This window comes from Stegostoma tigrinum, chromosome 16, assembly GCF_030684315.1.
Source record: "Stegostoma tigrinum isolate sSteTig4 chromosome 16, sSteTig4.hap1, whole genome shotgun sequence".
Taxonomy (NCBI): Eukaryota; Metazoa; Chordata; class Chondrichthyes; order Orectolobiformes; family Stegostomatidae; genus Stegostoma; species Stegostoma tigrinum.
The window spans coordinates 6,461,995-6,480,937 of NC_081369.1; the positions used below are offsets into that span (position 1 = coordinate 6,461,995).

Sequence of the window (18,943 nt, forward strand, 5' to 3'; positions counted from 1 at the left end):
TCTGAGGGAGGGGGGGGAGTGTCTGAGGGAGGGGGGGGAGTGTCTGAGGGGGGGGAGTGTCTGAGGGAAGGGGGGGGAGTGTCTGAGGGAGGGGGGGGAGTGTCTGAGGGAGGGGGGGGAGTGTCTGAGGGAGGGGGGGGGAGTGTCTGAGGGAGGGGGGAGAGTGTCTGAGGGAGGGGGGGAGAGTGTCTGAGGGAGGGGGGAGTGGGGGGGTGTCTGAGGGAGGGGGGGAGTGGGGGGGTGTCTGAGGGAGGGGGGGAGTGGGGGGGTGTCTGGGGGAGTGGGGGGGTGTCTGAGGGAGTGGGGGGGTGTCTGAGGGAGGGGGGGGAGTGGGGGGGTGTCTGAGGGAGGGGGGGGAGTGGGGGGGTGTCTGAGGGAGTGGGGGGGGGTGTCTGAGGGAGGGGGGAGTGGGAGGGTGTCTGAGGGAGGGGGGTGTCTGGGGGAGGGGGGTATCGGACACTCGGGTCTCCTCGCTCCAGTCTCTCACGGATTAATGAACGGCTCGGAACCTCCCTTACCCTCAATCCAGTCCCGGCAGATTCTCCTCTCCCTGTCAACGTTAAACCTCCATGTCGAGCGGGGTCACATGACGCTCACAAACCAAACCAGCCGAGTCCGAACACTGTCAGAGGAGAGCAATCGAGCTCGGCCAGTCCAGGGACTTAAAGCGCGTGGCAAACGGGCAGGTGAAAGAACCAATGGCAGCTGACCCCGGGCGGGTGGGTAGGGCTATTGCAAAGGGCGGTTTCGCCAAGTGGGTGGGACTTAGATTCAGGGCAGGAAGGGTGAGACTGACTCAATGGGTGGAGCTAAGACAGTGGGTGGGGCTACAGCAGTGGGTGGGTGGAGAGTGGGTGGTGAGGGAGTGCGGCTAAGGGTTCTCAATGGTTGAGGCGCGTGGGAGGCTGCTGGGCGTGGAAAGGGTGGAGTGGGCGGGGCTAAGGACGTGCAAGTGGGTGGGATTTGCGTAAATACGTGTGTCTACGTGCATTGGGTGGGGTTGTGTGAAAACTGCAGGGGTAGTGCGAGCGGGTGCGGCTTGTGGGTGGGGCTATGGGAGTCGCGGTGTGGCGTTGGGGGTGTGGGTCAGACTGTGGAGAATAGGTGGGGATCTGGGGAGTCAGTGGGGATGGGTTGAGGGGTGAGGGGTGGGGCTATGGAGAGTAGTTGGGGCAATGGGAAGTCTCTGGGGATAGGGTGAATAGGTGGGGCGACGGGGAGTAGTTGGGGCTGTGGGAAGTCTTTCGGGAACGGGTGAGTGGATGTGACTGTGGGGAGTAGGTGGGGTTCTAGTGTGAGTAGATGGGAATGGGGATGGGGTGAGTGGGTTGGGCTACAGGGAGTTGGTGGGACTATGGGGTGAGTCAGGGAAGAGGGTGAGTGGGTGTGGCTATGGGAGTAGGTGGGGCTGTGGTGGTGTGGGTGGGGCTACTGGGAGTAGGTGGGGGTTTGTGGTCTCTGGGGAGTAGGTCAGAATAGGGTGAATGAGTGGGGATATTGGGAGTAGGTGTGGCTACGGTGGTGTGGATGTGGCTGTGCGAAGTAGGTGGGGCTATAGCGTGAGTGGGTGTAGCAATGGGGTGTGGGTGTGGCTATGGGTAGTAGTTGGGGCTATAAGGTGAGTGGGAGGGCATAGTGAGAGTAGGTGTGGCTACGGGTGAGTGGGTGGGGCTGTGGGGTGAAAGAGTGGGAAATGTGGGAACAGTGAATTTGTAGAAGGAGAGGGGAAAATGAGGTGAGCAAATGAATAGAGGAATGTAGCGGGGTTGCGGGGGGAGACTGGTGGTACAGGAAAGGAGGGAAACAAACTGGATGTACTCAGATCTGTAATTCTCACAAAGGGCCAAATAACCCTAGGAAAGGTGAAATGAAATGTTCTTGCCCAACACTATCATGACAATGTTAGCTCATGCCTGGATAGAACCATGGACTTTTCCTGTTTTCTGTGACTCATTTCTATTTGTCTTCTCATTTGGAGAATATTCAAGGACTACCTCAATTCCTCATTCAATAATCTTCGAGTCTTCTCACACGCAGGTACTCATCATATTCCCAGTGCTATCAAAGAATTTCCTGTTGGTCGTCACCTTTCAATCCATTCTGAGGGTTGAAATTTAGTTTGCTTATCCTGAAGTGAAAACATTGTTTACTGTCTGTCATACTCATGTTTTCCATTGTAATAAAATCTTTAAATGGGGGAGTTGGCAATGCATTTTTCCTCCATTCTGAGTGAGAAATGATTGAATTAATTACCTAAAAGGCAGTCTTTGAATTTTGCTTCCAATGTAAACTTCACTTTTTGAATTGAAATTTTAACCTGCAACATGTAGTTTGTCAGCAGAGTGCATTTTACCTGTCAAAGAGATCTACAGTTGTACCAAGCAGGCCATGTTGTTTCAAATGGATTTAGCCAACAGTATAAGACTTCATTGTGTAGGCTCACATTCTCATCTGTGATAATGGGAACTGCAGATGCTGGAGAATCCAAGATAATAAAATGTGAGGCTGGATGAACACAGCAGGCCCAGCAGCATCTCAGGAGCACAAAAGCTGACGTTTCCGGCCTAGACCCTTCATCACATTCTCATCCTCCTGTTTGAATCCCTCCCTGACCTTTCCATTTCCTATGCCTTCTTTAATTTTTTTATTATCTTCTGAGAACTCTACATTACTTCTTTTCCAACCTCTCCATAAGACCATAAGACATAGGAGCAAAATTGGGCCACTTGGCTCATCGAGTGTGCTCAATCACAGCTGATATATTCTCGACCCCATTCTCATGTCTTTTCTCCATAATCCTTGCTCCCCCTTACTAATCAAGAACCTGTCTATTTCTGTCCTAAATACACTAAATAACTTGGCCTCCACAGACCTCTACAGTTCCACAGATTCACCACCCTACAGCTGAAGAAATTCCTCCTCATCTCAATTCTAAAGGTTCGCCCCTTCACTCTGAGGTTGTGCTCTCACATCCTAGACTCTCCTACCAGTGGAAACATCTTATCTATGCCCACTCTATCCAGGCTTCTCAGTATTCTGTAAGTTTTAATCAGATCTCCAATTGTCATTCTAAACTCCAATCTCTCCTCATTTGACAAGCCCTTTATCTGCAGGATTGTTTTTGTAAACTTCCTTTGGACCCCCTCCAACACCACCACATCCTTCCTTAGATATAGGGCCCAAAACTGCTCACAATATTCCAAATGCAGTCTGACCAGAGCCTTACAGAGCTTCGGCAACTCATCCCCACTCTTGTATTCTCGGCCTCTTGTATTGAATGCTGGCATTGTATTTACCTTCCTAACAGCCAACAGAGCCTTCATGTTAACCTTAAGAGAATCCTGAACTAGCACTCTCAAGACCCTTTGTGCTTCAGATTTCTGAAGCCTTTCCCCATTTAGAAAACTTCCCGTGCCTCAATTTTTCCTACAAAAGTACATAACCTCACATCTCCTCACATTGTATTCCATTTGCCACTTCTTTGCCTACTCTCCTGGCCTGTCCAAGTTCTTATGCAGCCTGTACACTTCCTAAGTATGTCTTGTCCCTCCACCTATCTTTGTGTTATCTGCAAATTTAGCCATAACACCCTCAGTTCCTTTATCCAGACTGTTAGTGTATAAGAGATAATGGGAACTGCAGATGCTGGAGAATCCAAGATAACAAAGTGTGAAGCTGGATGAAGACAGCAGGCCAAGCAGCATCTCAGGAGCACAAAAGCTGATATTTCGGGCCTAGACCCTTCACCAGAGAGCCCTCTGACATCTGACAAAGACACCTTTATCCCCACTCTATGCCTTCTGCCAGTCTGCTAATCTGCCAATCCTCTATCCATGCCAGTACCTTGACCCTAAGGCCAGTGGATTTTATGCTATTTCACAGTGTCCTGTGAGGCACCTTATCAAAGGCTTTCTGGAAAACCAAATTGATAATGGCCACTTGCTCTCCTTTATCTAACCTGCTCGTTACCTTCTCGAAGTACATTAGCAGATTTGTGAGGCATGACTTCTCTTTGATGAAGTGTTACTGACTCAGCACTATTTTAACATGGATTTCCAAATACTCTTCAATCTCATCCGTAACAATGGCCTCTCAAATCTTATGAACAATGAGGTCAGGCTAACTGACCCATAATATCTTGTCTTCTACCTCCATCCCTTCTTGAACAGGGGTGTTACATTAGCTGTTTTCTTGTTCTGTGGACCCTCCCTGGCTCCATTGATTCCTGACAGATCACCATCAAGGCCACTATGATCTCCTCAGCTGTCTCCTTCAGAATTCTTGGGTGTAGCCCAGCTGGTCCGGGTGACTTATCTATCTTCAGATCTTTCATCTTTCCGAATTCCTTGTCTTTAGTGATGGCCACAGAACTCACCTTTGCCCCCTCACTCTCTCAAAGTTTTGGGAAGACTACTAAGTGTCTCCTACCATGAAGACCCATGCAAACTACTTATTCAGTTCCTCTGCCATTTCTTTGTTGCCCATTACTCCATCTTCAGCCTCATTTTCCAATGATCCAATGTCTCTCTCTTACCTTTTACATACCTTAAAAAATCTCTTGCAATCTTCTTTTATATCACTAGCTAGCTTACTCTCCTATTTCATCATCTGCCCCTTTGTTGCTTTTTTGTTGCCGCGTTCTAGTCTTTAAAGGTTTCACCAATCCTGTGGCTTCCCACAAATCTTCACCACATAGTGTGTTTTTTCATTTGCTTTTAAGCTGTCCCTGATTTCTCCTGTCAGCTTTGCTGGCTTCATACACCTCTTAATATGTTTCTTCCCTGGCATGAATTTCTTCTGGATCTGTTGAATTACCCCCAGAAGCTTCTGCCATTGCTGCTCTACTATCTTCCCTACTAGGCTCCCCTTCCAATCAGCGCTGGCCAGATCCTCCCTCATGTCTTTGTAGTTACCTAAAGTCAGTTGTAAAACTATCACATCTGATTTCATCCTCTCTTCTCAAACCGCAGGGTGAATTATGCTGTGGTCATTTCCACCCGAGGGCTTCCTTCACCTTCAGCTCCCTAATCAAGTCTGCCTCAGTACACATTACGAAATTCAGAATTGCCTGTTCCCTAGTGGGCTCTACCGCAAGCTGAGTTTACACCACTTTCCCTCCCCATCTGCCAAATCTATCCCCCCATCACCCACCACCCACCCCACTACCAATCCAACACCGTTCTCATCTTTCTGGAGGCCATGCCATCAGTTGTCTAGCAAGCTCTGGGATTGTGTTGCTAAACTTCTCCACATCTCTACATCACCCATGTGAAAATGCTCCTACTTCTTTGGCCAAGCTTTCCGTCATCAGTTGTAATCTGTCCCGGGGCAATCATCTGGTGAAACATATTTCGGTTGATAATCAAAAATATTTCTTATTTATTCATGGGATGTGGACATTGTTGACTGGGCCAACATTTATTGCCTGTCCCTAGTTGTCCTTCAGAGATGGTCTTGAACCTCTGCAGTCCATGTGCTGTAGGTCAACCCAAAATGCTGTTAGGGAGCAGGGTGGGGCAGGGGGTGGGGGTGGTGGGGGTGTGTGGTGTTCCAGGATTTCATTCCAGTTACAGTGAAGGAACCATGATACATTGTCAAGTCAGGATGTTGACTGGCTTGTAGGTGTTGGAGTTACTGTGTACCTGCTCGCCTCATTCTTCTAGATGGTAGTGATCATGGGTTTGGAAGGTGTTATCAAAGGATCACTGCAGGAATTTCTGCTTTGTCCTGGACAGTGTCAAGCTTCTTAAGTGTTCTGGGAGCTGCACCCATCTCGGCAAGTGGGGAGTATTCCATCACACCCCTGACTTGTGCCTTGCTAAGTCAAAAACGCTATATCAATGCAAACTTTTGCTGCTGCCTTGAGCCAGGAAGCTGGGTCCATGTTTTGTTCATTGCTCTGTATCTCGTGATTTGGAAGTACTTAGATATTCAGTTTCTCATCAACACCAGAACATGCTATAAGCTGCAATCCGATTCTGTGTTGTCTGATTATGTGCTTGGCAGAAATTATTTTTCCAATCATATCATCACCCTCACTGAATGATTAAGTTATTCTTCCTTTTGTTTGAGGAGACCATGCATTTCAAAGTATGTTCAATTTGTACCTTGTACGATAAATGACAGAATTAACGTGCTCTGGATTACAGAAAATGTTGACTGGCATCGCACAAATTACTTGGCAGAGATTTAAGACGGCAAAGGGAAGATTCTCAGAACAGTTTACAACACCAGAATTATCTAGTCAGAAGCGAAGATGTGTGTTTTTTGAGTGAGATGATTTTACAACTAAGGCAAGAGACATTTGTTCTCTTGGAGACATGTTGGGGAGGTCAGCAATTTTCACACTGAATCTCTGTAAATTAAGACTGGTTTAACATGGACTTTACACAAGCATATTTGTAGCACTGGATTAACTGATTATAAGAATCAGGAAAGACCAAACAAATGGAACTCTATAATCTAGAAAAGAGAACATTGAGGAGTGACCTGATAAACATCTTGCAAATCACAAACGAGTTGATGGGGTAGATAGAAATATGTCATCTGGGATCACGAGATTGATCCCTGAGAAGGTTGTCCTTCTGAATAAATTGGGTCTTTACTAAATTTTGAAAATTTATTTTTATTTATTGTTGAAATGTGGACATTGTTGCATAAGTCAGCATTTATTGCCCATCCCTAATTACCCTGGAAAAAGTGATGGTGACTTTCCCTTTCAAACTGCTTCAGTTAATATGGTGTAGGGGCACCCACAATACTCTTGGAGAGGGAGTTCCAGGATTTTGACCTAGTGACTCTGAAAGAATGGTGGTATATTTACAGAACTTACAGACAGTAGTACTCCTATGAATCTGCTTCCCTTGCCCTTCTAGTGCTGGAGGTCACAGGGTTCGAAGGTGCTGTTGGTGAGTTTGTGAGTGAGCGTTGATCTAATTTAAACATATAAAATCCCAAAAGGGTATGGTGGAAAGGAACCTGACAGTGAAGTGATAATTCCTTGGCTGGATACTACCGGACATGGGTGGACAGTTTAGGAATAAGGGATTGATACTCACCAGCACAGAACTTAAACTGGGAAAATTGGAAATTCAATCTCAATATCAGAACATGTAACCTTGGCAGATTGTAATCAGGGAGGCGATGGACTGGTGCTGTTATTGCCGGACTGTCAATCCTGAGACCTAGGGAACTTTCGGGGAGCTCTGGGTTTGAATCCCGCCGCAGCAAGATGGTGAAATTTGAATTCAATAAAAACCTGGAATTTACAGTCTGATGATGACCATGAATTTGTTGCTGATTGTTGGAAAAACCTGGTTCACTAATGTCCTTTGGAGAACGAAACTGCCACCCTTGCCTGGTCTGGCCTACATGTGACTCCAGACCCACAGCAATGTGGTTGACTCTGAACTGAGCAATTAGGGGTGAGCTATAAATGCTGGCATAGCCAGCGATGCCATCATCTCATGAATTAATAATGGAAAAGCAATGGGCTTTTGACTAAATCCATCCCATCCTCACTGGCAGGCTGAGTTAAATTAGGCCTTGCCATTTGTACAAAATACCACAAAATACAGCTCACTCACTCCTTCAGTACCAGATTTTCCCTTGCCACATTCACAAATTGAACGCATCACACAGACTTGTGATTTGGGCGCTGAATCATCATGGATCTGGTGGTCGGGGTAGGCTACAATTTACTTTTTTCTTCCACTCAGTTCTCTTGGTGCACAATTATTCCTCCCGTCCCTGTGTGCCAGTATTTAAATTAAAACACCTTACCACGGGTGACAGAATCATTATTAATGATGTTAAATTCTTCTTCTGTGCCCATCCACTTGGGAATTCTGCAACCTTCTGGACTCAATATCGAGTTCAACAGTTTTATGGATTGAGACACATTTTTCCGTGCCCTTAGCGCAGTTCCCACACACAGGGCCTTGTTATCACATGGTGTGCTATTACACACTACCCATTGTTAGCCCCTAATTGTCCCCCTTAGTAGTTGTTCATTCTCCCAGGCTGACCATTATCCACTCCGGTGAAAGCCCCCCCTCCCCAGGCATATTCCTAGCAAGTATCAAAAACAAAATGGGCAAACTCAAATCTAGACTTACCTTCCAGAGGGAGCTGAGAGACTGCTGTGTGCTCTGTATCACAGAGACTTGGCTCACTCCTGCCATACCTGACTGTGCCTGGCAAGCTGAGGGGTTCTCCATATCTTGTGTGGGCCACACGCCATCCTCAGGTAAGGCAAAGGGTAGAGGGGTATGCTTCTTAATCAACACTTTTTGGTGCTCAGACGTGGCGACCTTGGCAAGCCACTGATCCCTGGCACCTAGAATACTTCACAATAAAATGCCGTGTGTGTTCACCTCTGCCATCCTGACAGCAGTCCACATACTACCCCATGCGGATGAAGGAATGCTCTGGATGAAATTTACACCACCACAGTCTGGAGACAAAGTTCCCCCGAGCTTTATTCATCGTGGTGGCCAGCCTCAAGAGGGTGCTGCCAAGGTACCATGCACACATCTCCTGACCCACCAGAGGACCGAACATCCTGGACCACTGCTATGCAACCATCAAAGACGCCTATCGCTCTATCCCCGGTCCACACTTTGGAAAATCGGACCGCAGCGCTGTGTTCCTCCTCCAGGCTAGCAATCAGAAGCCGAAACGGGAGGATCCTTCACAGAAAGAAATACATTGCTGGCCTGAGGTAGCAAGAGAGCTTCTCTAGGTCTGCTCGGCAATAGTGGACTAGACCATATTCAAGTACTCAGTGGAAAACTGAGATGAGTCACAGACTTCATCAGTAAGTGGCATAGAGGACTGTGTGCCAAAGAAATCAACCTGGGTGTGCCCCAACCAGAAACATCTGGACACCTACATTAGACTCCTGATCATCAACTACAGCTCCGCCTTCAACACCATTATCTCCTCCAGACTGATCTCAAAACTCCAAGACCTAGATTTCAGCTCTGTCCTCTGTAACTAGATTGTCAGCTTCCTGATCCATAGACCACAACCAGTGAAAATAGACAACTACACTTGCTCCTGATGAAGGGCCTAGGCCCGAAACGTCAGCTTGTGTGCTCCTAACATGCTGCTCGGTCTGCTGTGTTCATCCAGCTCCACACTTTGTTATCTGCAGCTGCTCCTTGATAACACTCAACACTGGAGCTGCGCCAAGGATGTGTTCTCACCTGCCTACTGTACTTGCCGTACACCCACGACTGTGTAGCCAAATTTTGAATGAACACTATCTACTTGTTTGCTGACAACATCACCGTGGTAGGACGGATATCAAACAACAACGAATCAAAATACAGGAAGGAGATAGAGTGCTTGGTGTCATGTGCAATGACAACAAACTCTCAATGTTGGCAAAACAAAAGAATGGACCATTGACTTCAGAAGGAAAGGAGGAGAACAAGCCCCCATCTACATCAACCGACCTGAGGAGGAGAGGGTGGAGAGCTTCAAGTTCCTAGGTGTGACGATAATGGGACAACCTGTCCTGGACTTCCCATGTAGGTGCGATGGTTGAGAAGGCACAACAATGCCTCTTCTTCCTTAGGCTGTTAGGAAATTCGACATGTCCCTAAGGACCCTCACCAACCTTTACAAATGCTCCATAGGAAACATACTGTCCAGGTGCATAACAGCCTGTTAGTGAAACTGCCCTGCTCAGGACCATAAGAAACTATAGAATATTGTGTGCATAGCCCAGACCATCATGGAAGCCAACCTTCCATTCATGGACTCCATTTATACCTCTCGGAAAAGCTGCCAACATCAGCAAAGACACCTCCCACCCCAGTATTACTCTCCTCCAAACTCTTCCTAAAAAGAAGATACAGAAGCTTGAACACATGCACCACTGGGTTCAAGAACAGCTTCTTCCCTGCCATTTTTAGACCGAAGAATGGACCCCTCTAACTTCAAATAATGTTGATCTTGTTCATGTTGATCTTGCCTAGCGCACTACCTGTGCAGTGTAACCTGTATGCCTCACTTTGTCTAAGCACCCTATGATCTGTATGTCCTTGTTACTATGATCTGCCTGTACTGGTCACAAAACAAAGCTTTTCACTGTACTTAAGTACATGTGGCAATAAATCAAATAAAATCAAATCAAATTGCTTGTGTGTCCAACTGCTCTCTCTCGCTGGGCTCTATCTCCACCTATCATTTACCCCTTACAACCTCCCCCACCCTGTCTTCTGCATAAAAAAACACTTTTTCCTCGTTGTTCTCGCTTCTGAGGAAGGGTCACTGGACTCAAAACATTATCTCTGATATCGATCCACAGATGCTACCAGACCAGTTGAATTTTTCCCAGCAATTTCTGTTTTCGTTACTGAATCGTTACTGTTTGGAGAAATGCATTTGTCAGGCCATTGGTTCCAGCAATTTTTGTTTTCGCTCCAGAATATTATCTGAGTTGCTGGATTACTAGCCTAAAGGTAATACCACTATGCTGTTATCTGCCCTGAGAGGAGAGCAAACACGCAGTTTTTATTCATGACAGATCATTTTCTTTGACCATGTTTATTGAGTAACTTGTAACTGCAAGTGATAGTGGACGCCAAGTTTTTGTATAAAAGTGGGATATTTGGAAGGACACTCCTTGTGACTTGCCATGGTCATGTGTCCTCTTCTGTAAGCTTCTTCCTTTCTTGATTGATTAAATACGCTGTTGTCTAAAGTCACCAATTCTGCCCTCTAATCTAGGATGCAGCGGGGAGATAGGAGAAAAGCGGCAAATGAAATATAATCAGGAGATGGGTGAGGTGACGTTTTTGGGGAGGGCAAGCGATGCAAAGAAATAGACAATAAATAATTGGATACTAAGAGACATAGAGGAACACGGGGACCTGGAAGTACACGTCCACAGACCCCCTCAAGGTAGATGGACAAGCAGAGGCAATTTGTGGAACACCTACCCTCAGTTCGCAACAAACAACTACACCTCCCAGGCGCATGGTGGCTCAGTGGTTAGCACTGCAGTCTCACAGCGCCAGGGTCCCGGGTTTGATTCCCACCTTGGGTGACTGCCTTTGTGGAGTTTGCACATTCTCCCTGTGAGTTTCCTCCAGGTGCTCCGGTTTCCTCTAACAGTCCAAAGATGTGCAGGTTAGGTGGATTGGCCATGCTAAATTACCCGTAGTGTTCAGGGGTGTGTGGGTTATAGGGGGATGGATCTGGATGGGATGCTTCAAGGGGCTGTGTGGACCTGGTGGGCCGAAGGGCCTGTTTCCACACTGTAGGGAATCTAATCGAATCTAATCTAAACTCCCCCCCAACTCCTCAGACGACATGTCAATCCTGGGCCTCCTGCATTGCCACAATGATGCCACCCAAAAGATGCAGGAACAGCATCTCATGTTTCGCTTGGGAACCACGCAGCCCAAGGGTATCAATGTGGACTTCACAAGCTTCAAAATCTCCCCTCCCCCGACCACATGTCAAAACCAGCCCAGCTAGTCCCTGCCTCCCTAACCATTCCTCCCACCCCCATCCCCTACCCACTAACCGCCCCCCTGATCTGTCCATCCTCCCTGGACTGACCTACCCCCTCCCTAACTCCCCACCTACATTCATCTTCACTGGCTCTAACCCCACCTCTTTGACCTGTCTGTCTCCTCTCACCGTATCTTCTCCTCTATCCATCTTCTATCTGCCTCCCCCATCTCCCTATTTATTTCAGAATCCCCTTCCCCTCCCCCATTTCTGAAGAAGGGTCCTGACCCGAAACGTCAAGCTTTCCTGCTCTTCTGATGCTGCTTGGCCTGCTGTGCTCATCCAGCTTCACACCGTTTAATCATAACATCTGTGTTGTGCATTACCTAATGGCTCAGATTTGACATTATATAAATAATTTTATAGATTAGTTTTTTTTCAATACAGTCTGAGGTACTTGATGAGACTTCCAATTGCATGCTCATCAATCCTTGTTTGTTCTCCCAAAATGTGGAATTCCTGGAACCTGAAGAAACCAATCCATTAGAATCGATTAAAGATGCAGACATTTGGCTTTGGGCATAAGTTAATTTGAAACATACATTTTGTGTCAGCCGTAGCGCCTGGGACTTTTGCTCAGTTTCCAACCCCTTGTTTGAGAACTGCAATCAGAAATGCATGCGCCACATTTCCTAGATTCAATGGGAAGATTGTTAGAACAAATAGTTTTGTCCTCCTTGAAGCCAGCTCTACAGGCTTTCAGCCAAAACTCCTGCAAAAACCAACTCCAATGGATTGTCCCAATATGTTCTATTTTGGTAAATACAGCCAATATATCTGAGGAGCACAAAGAAAAATCTTCAAAGATGTTCTGAAGCTCTCCATGAAGCGTGGCAGCATTGACATTAATGACCAGGAGGGGTTTGCGATCAGTCGTTCAAAATGGTGACCACTTGTCCATCAAGCTACATCATGCTTTGATCCCAACGTCTCAATGTTGGGTAAGAGTGGAAGGAAAAGGAACCACATGCCCCACACTGATTTTCATGGGGATGCTGCCATATGGGCCTAAAGTTCAGTGAGTGAAGAATTAGCTGTTCAGTCACAGGAAAACCCATGGTAAAAACCCGTCTCCCCGAGTAGGAGCCCGTTCTCAAATTGAGGGGCAGCCAACAATGACTACACCGTGACAATAGCACCTTAGACTGTGGCTTCTCCCCACTGAGACTTTTCGGCACTTTTCCTCAGCTTTAGTGTGTCCCTCAGCATATAGTGCTGAACAATAGCCCCCCTAATGTTTTATTTTGGTGCACGGACCTCTGAGGACCACGCACAGTGCAGGTCAGTACAGTGATGTCCGAAACCAGAAGTATTGGATTGCTGATTGGCATGCTCGGAGCCTCAGTGTGGCTCCTGAACCATTAACAGTCTGAAACACTTGGCCATTGGCAGTTTTTAGCTGGAAGACTAACAAGTTTAAGGCAGTCCAAAAAATGACTTTCACCAAGTTGATGATCTTCCAGCAGCAGTAGGTTGTTTGTCTCGAGAGTGCAACCCTGTGAACAGCCCATAGACCACACAGGCCTAGTCACAGTGCTGCTCAGAATGAAACACAATAAAATATACTGCATCTCTTTCTGGAACTGCTTTGCAAAGATACACTCCAGAAGGATGAAGGCAATGGTCTCTTCCCTGCTGCAGCTGGTCTTGAGGGAAGTACATCTTCAGATGTGCAGAGAGGATTGTTTTGCAAAGGAACATTTCTGAAGCTGTGACTTAGTGCTTGTTTGAAATTTCTGACGGCGAGTAGTTCTGCCAAATGACTTTGCCAGTGTTCACAGGTAACAACACAATGGGAGATAACAAGGTGGAGAGCTGGATGAACACAGCAGACCAAACAGCATCAGGGGAGCAAGAAAGCTGACGTTTCAGGTCTGAAAGCTTCTTCAGAAATGAGGAAGAGTCCAGACCCGAAACATCAGCTTTCTTGCTCCCCTGATGCCGCTTGGCCAGCTGTGTTCATCCAGCTGTACACCTTGTTATCTCAGGTTCCCCAGCATCGGCAGTTCCCACAATCTCTCACAATCCAACAGATTTTCCTGAAGGACGTCTAGGACAGTACGTGCAGACCTCAATCTTAAGGACTTAGTATCAAAGATGTCTTTCTGTATATACAAGCCCATGAAGGCTAGGTGTTATGGCATGATACAAAACAAAAATCAAAGTGTACCAAACCACACCAGCCAAGAAACTGTCCAGTCTTTCTTCACATCTGTAATGCGCATGGTGCAGAAGAACATTGGGCAAGCTTGTGCAGGGAATCTGCATCCAAGCCAGGCCCCATAAAAAAAACACGTGAGTCACAAGACACTGCAACAGGACAACACTGACTGCAAGGAAAGTGACAAGCAAGAACACAATGCAAACCATCAATGAAGCAAGTAGTGCTCCACCGTGAGAGACTGTATGTTTCAGCGTATTACCAATCACCAATTCCATGGAAGGCCGGATCACACTGCAGTGCCAATATGCAAGCTCATGTTTTGCTTTCCAAGATCTTCTACATGGTAGGTACCAACGGTCTAGCAGGATTACCGGCGTGTGCAGATTTTGGTGTAGACGCAATTTGTAAGATTGAAACCACACCCACTGTGGTAATACTGATGTTGTGTGATGCAGTCAGGTCAGTTGAAGATGAAGGTACACTTAAGGCAAATCTGTTACAAATCTCTTATATCAACAGCAGATCATTTTCAAGGGCAAACAAGTATTATGCCAGGATACTATGTCCCTGTTCACTGAGGACAAATGGGTATTGAACACACAAGACAGCTGAAACTTGAATCTGTGAGCAGGCCAGAGATAAATCAATAGTATAGTCAATAACTCATGAGTGCATGTGAAACATGCCTAACGTGTCAATCCCAGCATCAGAAGGGGCCACTACTTAACTCAATGTCCCGTAGATGCCTTAGACAAAAATAACTAGGGAGGTGATGTCCTAGTGGTATTATCACTGGACTGTTAATCTGGAGAGCCCAAGTAATGTTCTGGGGACTAGGGTTTGAATGCTGCCATGACAGATGGTGGAATTTGAATTCAATAAAAATCCAGAATTAAGAGTCTAATGATAATCATGGATCCATTGTTGATTGTTGGGAAAATGCATCTGGTTCACTAATGCCCTTTGGGGAAGGAAAGTGCCATCGTTACATGTGGTCTAGTCTCCATGTGACTCCAGACTCACAGCAATGTGGTTGATTCTTAACTGCCCTCTGGGGAAGTAGAAATGGGCAGTAAATGCTGCCTGGCCAGCGACGCCTCATTCTGTTAATGAATATATAAAAAAAAGTGAGATCTATTCAGAATATATAGGAGTATTAGATTTCCAAATTTCTCATTGTTAGAACATAGAACATAGAACAGTACAGCACAGAACAGGCCCTTCAGCCCACAATGTTGTGCCGACCATTGATCCTCATGGATGCACCCTCAAATTTCTGTGACCATATGCATGTCCAGCAGTCTCTTAAATGACCCCAATGACCTTGCTTCCACAACTGCTGCTGGCAACGCATTCCATGCTCTCACAACTCTCTGCGTAAAGAACCTGCCTCTGACATCCCCTCTATACTTTCCACCAACCAGCTTAAAACTATGACCCCTCGTGCTAGCCATTTCTGCCCTGGGAAATAGTCTCTGGCTATCAACTCTATTTGTTCTCAAATATTTCTCATTTCTAAACCTTCTTCAAATTTCTCATTGTTCATCCACTTAACAATGCACTGAGTGCAATCATCCCTGACACATGATTACTACTTCCAGTTCATAGAATGTTTAGTATCTGACAACAGTCTGCAGTTCACTGCCAAACCAGCTCAGGATGTGTGAGAAGTGGGAAATGACTCATCGTCACCCCACTATCTTGCTGAGACAGTCTCAAGGAGATTACGGTATACTTTATCAAATCAATGATCATTAAATATTGAGCAACAAAACCAGATTCTCGCAATGTGTGGTGCACTTTGGTACAACACCTATGCAGAAGAGATCATGGTCTCCAGCACAACTTGTGCTGTGAGCAAGTGTGAATGACCTTGCCTTTCCTGACCATGGCGCTAGATTGTGAAGGAACAGAAATCAGATCACCAATCATTCACAAAGAGAGTGAGGATGCCAACTCTGATGATTCTGTGAGGATGGCAGTGAACCAAGAGAAACCAGGTACATTACGGACTTCCACAGATAGGTATATGACCACTAGGTCTATTTTATTTGTTCATGCGATGAGGGCATCACCAGCTAGGCCAGCATTTATTGTCCATCTCTAATTGGCCAGAGGGCAGTTAAGAGTCAACCACATTGGAGTCATATGTAGGCCAGACCAGGTAAGGATGACAGTTTCCTTCTCTAAAGGGCATTAAACCTCTAAAGCGATCTGGGTTCAACTCCAGTGACTATCTGTGTGGGTTTTCTCTGAGTTCCTCCCACAGTCCAAAGACGTTTTGGATACTGCTGGGGGGGTTGACCTACCAGAGGAAAGCCATAGTAGTCAGTTCTCTGGCACTGAGCCTGACACTGTGGCAAAGAAGGGAAGGGGGCAGAATAGAAAAGTACTCGTGGTAGGGGACTCGATAGTTAGGGGAATCGACAGGAGATTTTGTGGGCAAGATCGGGATTCCCGGAAGGTATGTTGCCTCCCTGGTGCCAGGGTCCGGGACGTCTCCGATCGGGTGTATAAAGTTCTGAAAGGGGAGGGTGAACAGCCAGAAATCGTGTTACATATTGGCACAAATGATATAGCCAGAAATAGGTTTGAGGATATAAAAAGTGATTTCAGGGAGTTAGGATGGAAGCTGCAGAGCAGGACGAACAGAGTAGTGTTCTCTGGTTTACTACCGGTGCCACGAGATAGCGAGGTGAGGAACAGGGAGCGGGTGCAGCTGAACACGTGGCTACGCAGCTGGTGTAGGAGGGAGGGTTTCAGATATGTTGATAATTGGGATGCCTTCTGGGGAAGGTGGGACCTGTACAAGAAGGATGGGTTGCATCTGAACTGGAAGGGGACCAATGTCCTGGGTGGAAGGTTTGCTCGAGTAGTTCGAGAGGGTTTAAACTAGTATGGCAGGGGGGTGGGAACCTGAGCTGTATACCAGAGGTGAGCGTTGATGCAGGTGAGGCAGTAGCAAGAGGTAGACCAGCTAGTGAGAAGGATTTTCCTGGGAAGGAACCAAGGGATCGGTTAAAGTGTGTTTGCTTTAATGCAAGGAGTATCAGGAATAAAAGTGATGAACTTAGAGCATGGATCAGTACCTGGTGCTATGATGTTGTGGCCATAACAGAGACATGGGTTTCTCATGGGCTGGAATGGTTGCTGGATATTCCAGGGTTTAGAACATTTAAAAAGAATAGGGAGGGGGGAAAAAGAGGAGGGGGTGTAGCACTACTAATCAGAGAGGGTATCACAGCTACAGAAGCTTCCATTGTCGAGGAAGATCTGCCTACTGAGTCAGTATGGGTGGAAATTAGGAACAGCAAGGGAGTAGTCACCTCGTTAGGGGTTTACTACAGGCCCCCCAATAGCAGCAGGGAGATTGTAGAAAGCATAGGTCGACAGATTTTGGAAAAGTGTGGACGCAGTAGGGTTGTTGTAATGGGTGACTTTAACTTTCCTAATATTGATTGGAACCTCCTTCGAGCAGAAGATTTGAATGGAGCTGTTTTTGTAAGGTGTGTTCAGGAGGGTTTCCTAACGCAGTACGTTGACAGGCCGACGAGGGGAGAGGCCATTCTAGACTTGGTGCTCGGAAACGAGCCGGGGCAGGTATCAGATCTTGTGGTGGGAGAGCATTTTGGTGATAGTGACCATAACACTCTCTCATTCTACATAGCTATGGAGAAGGAGAGGATTAGGCAGAATGGGAGGATATTTAATTGGGGAAGAGGAAACTATGATGCGATTAGACACGAGTTAGGAAGCATGGACTGGGAGCAGTTGTTCCATGGTAAGGGAACTATAGACATGTGGAGATGGTTTAAGGAACAGTTGTTGGGAGTGATGAGTAAATATGTCCCTCTGAGACAGGCAAGACGGGGTAAGATAAAGGAACCTTGGATGACGAGAGCGGTGGAGCTTCTAGTGAAAAGGAAGAAGGTAGCTTACATAAGGTGGAGGAAGCTAGGGTCAAGTTCAGCTAGAGAGGATTACATGCAGGCAAGGAAGGAGCTCAAAAATGGTCTGAGGAGAGCCAGGAGGGGGCACGAGAAAGGCTTGGCAGAAGGAATCCGGGAAAACACAAAGGCATTTTACACTTACGTGAGGAATAAGAGAATGGTCAAAGAAAGAGTAGGGCCGATCAGGGATAGCATAGGGAACTTGTGTGTGGAGCCTGAGGAGGTAGGGGAAGCCCTAAATGAGTTTTTTGCTTCTGTCTTTACGAAAGAAACGACCTGTGTAGTGAATGAAACCTTTGAAGAGCAGGTGTGCATGCTGGAATGGATAGAGATAGAGGAAGCTGATGTACTGAAAATTTTGTCAAACATTAAGATTGACAAGTCGCCAGGCCCGGATCAGATTTGTCCTCGGCTGCTTTGGGAAGCGAGAAATGCAATTGCTTCGCCACTTGCGAAGATCTTTGCATCCTCGCTCTCCACTGGAGTCGTACCTGAGGACTGGAGAGAGGCAAATGTAATTCCTCTCTTCAAGAAAGGAAATAGGGAAATCCCCGGCAATAATAGACCGGTAAGTCTCACGTCTGTCGTCTGCAAGGTGTTAGAAAGGATTCTGAGGGATAAGATTTATGACCATCTGGAAGAGCATGGCTTGATCAAATACAGTCAACACGGCTTTGTGAGGGGTAGGTCATGCCTTACAAACCTTATCGAGTTTTTTGAGGATGTGACTAGTAAGGTTGATGAGGGTCAAGCTGTGGATGTGGTGTATATGGACTTCAGTAAGGCATTTGATAAGGTTCCCCATGGAAGGCTCATTCAGAAGGTCAGGAGGAATGGGATACAGGGGAACTTAGCTGCTTGGATACAGAATTGGCTGGCCAACAGAAGACAGCGAGTGGTAGTAGAAGGAAAATATTCTGCCTGGAAGTCAGTGGTGAGTGGGGTTCCACAGGGCTCTGTCCTTGGGCCTCTACTGTTTGTAATTTTTATTAATGACTTGGACGAGGGAATTGAAGGATGGGTCAGCAAGTTTGCAGACGACACAAAGGTCGGAGGTGTCGTTGACAGTGTAGAGGGCTGTTGTAGGCTGCAGCGGGACATTGACAGGATGCAGAGATGGGCTGAGAGGTGGCAGATGGAGTTCAACCTGGATAAATGCGAGGTGATGCATTTTGGAAGGTCGAATTTGAAAGCTGAGTACAGGATTAAGGATAGGATTCTTGGCAGCGTGGAGGAACAGAGGGATCTTGGTGTGCAGATACATAGATCCCTTAAAATGGCCACCCAAGTGGACAGGGTT

At 46.7% G+C, this 18,943-nt stretch overlaps 1 protein-coding gene and 1 long non-coding RNA gene across 5 annotated transcripts in view; one reads left to right on the top strand and one right to left on the bottom strand.

Moving 5' to 3' along the window:
- vac14 (vac14 homolog (S. cerevisiae)) overlaps window positions 1-667 on the bottom strand; it is a 320,684-nt gene extending 320,017 nt beyond the window's left edge. For all 4 annotated transcript variants that reach the window (XR_007249130.2, XR_007249129.2, XR_007249128.2 and 1 more), the window contains exon 1: window positions 519-667. The gene's annotated coding sequence lies outside the window, so the exon portion shown is untranslated. The remainder of the gene's footprint in view (window positions 1-518) is intronic.
- A 1,066-nt stretch (window positions 668-1,733) lies between these two features.
- Window positions 1,734-10,148, top strand: LOC132210611 (uncharacterized). The gene is made up of 2 exons (XR_009446747.1): window positions 1,734-2,037; window positions 8,393-10,148. It is a non-coding gene; the product is annotated as an uncharacterized LOC132210611 (long non-coding RNA).
- The last annotated feature ends 8,795 nt before the right edge of the window (window positions 10,149-18,943 follow it).